The sequence below is a fragment of the Otolemur garnettii genome, unplaced genomic scaffold (genome assembly GCF_000181295.1).
Source record: "Otolemur garnettii isolate 467f Iridium unplaced genomic scaffold, OtoGar3 scaffold00002, whole genome shotgun sequence".
NCBI lineage: Eukaryota > Metazoa > Chordata > Mammalia > Primates > Galagidae > Otolemur > Otolemur garnettii.
Genome location: NW_003852397.1, coordinates 51,700,748 through 51,702,944, shown reverse-complemented (window position 1 = coordinate 51,702,944; position 2,197 = coordinate 51,700,748).

Genomic DNA, 2,197 nt, shown 5'->3' with positions numbered 1-2,197 from the left:
TTTTTAGTTATTTTAACATATGCCCTAACTTATTGTTGATTGTAGTTACTATCAAATGTTGTTCATTCTATCTAACTATATTTTCACACCCATTAATTATCCCCACTTTATTGCCCCCTCCATGCTACACTTCCCAGCCTCTGGTAACCATAATTCTACTCTCTCTCTAATGAATAGTTATTGTTTTTAATATTTAGCTCCCCCATATGAGTGAGAATATGTGAGATATGTCTTTCTGTGCTTGGCTACTTTCACTTAACATAATGTTCTCCAGTTCTATTCATACTGTTGTAAATGGCAGAGTTTCATTCTTTTTACTACTATTCCCTTGTATATATGTACTACAATTTATCTATTCTGACATTGATAGACACTTCTGTTGTTTTCAAATCTTAGCTATTATGAATAGTGCCGCAATAAACATGGGAGTACAAATATATTTTTGATATAACAAATTCCTTACCTTTAGATATATACCTAGCAGTGGTTGCTGGGTAGTAATTCTATTTTTAATATTTTGTGCAACGTCCACCCTTTTATTCAAGATGGTTGTACTGATTTACATTCTTACCAACAGTGTATGAGGATTATCCTTTCTTCAGATCCTCATTAGCATCCTGTATTGCCTAGCTTTTTCACAAAAGCCATTTTAACTGGAATGAGACAATGTATCATTGTAGTTTTGATTTGCATTTCTCCAATGACTAATGATGTTAAGGACTTTTTCATATACCTGCTGGCTATTTTCAATCTTCCTTTGAGAAACGTGTGTTCAGATCCTTTGCCCATTTCTAAATTGGATTTTTTATATTAAGTAATTGGAGCTCCTTATATAATGTAGTTATTAATTCCTTGTCAAATGAGTAGTTTGTAAATATTTTCTCTTATTTTATGGGTTGTCTTGTGAAGATAATTTTTTAATGAGATTAATGTTTAAATTACTTGTCTGTGAGTAATACAGTCTACTCTCTATAACGTGAGTGAGCCTCATGCAGATGAAGATCTTAAGTGAAAGACTGATTTTCCCTCAGAAAGGAAGAATTTTGCCAGCCTGATGGCCTTTGGACCTGAGCTACAACATCAACTCTTCCCTATGTCTTTAATCTGCCAGTCTATCCTGCAGATTTTCAATTTTAGGTCTGCACAGTTATGTGAGCCAATGCCTTAAAATATACATATATTATATATATTATATAATATTTAAAATAAGTATAAATAAAGACATCTATACATATAGAGCAACATAGACACATATGTGTGTATGTATACGTGTATGTGTGGTGTATATAATCTGTTTTCCTGGAGAACTCGAACTATAAGAATTATTTCAGCACATATTTTTATGTCTTTTGTTGAATGTTGTGTGCTAGAACTTAGAATGATGTGCAGCCCATAGTTGAGGCTCAATAAATATCTGTTGAATGGATTACTGAGAAGTGCAATAATTTATGTAAGTCACATGATTGATAAGAAGGCACAATATGAACCTAGGCAGGCTGAAGACAGAGCTCAACAATGAACTATGTAATCAATATGATATCACGGTCTCAATAGTGCATAGCTGTTAATTTCTAAAATTAGTAACTTTAATTCTAGGAGTATTTCTTAATACATGTAATGGAACTAAATGTGTGAGCAAATTCAACTGGGATAAAAATGATTTTGATTTATTTTTTGTTTTAACTTCTTAATGCATAGTTTACCTTAGTATTTCAAAATAAAAGACTTTGCCCTAAATATTTTCATTTGAGTATCTTAACGCAAGCATCAGCATGATATGTAATCTCATCCAGAAGTCACATGTACATTAATGTAAAGAAAACTTCATGTACAACCTTAATGCTTATGTAACAGAGAGAAAAAGAACAAAACCTAGAGAATAAAAAGAGAGATGTCTTCATATTATTATAGTTTAACACCTGATTAACATTTCTATAGCAGAGATTTATATTCAATATTCTTGCTGGTTTTCCAAGGCACAAAACAAATATGACAATATTACATTCATATGCAGTGTTTCCTGTGTCAAAAGTCAATGTAATACTTGCTATCCTATCTGGAGCACTTGTATTTATTCTGCCTGTTGAGATGAAAGCCGTAATAATAAAACTGTCATGAGAAAGAAAATATTCTGTCTGAGACTGTTATAAAGCATTGCTGAGTGAAGTGGGTTCTTGTCCTTTCTTCAATCATTGTC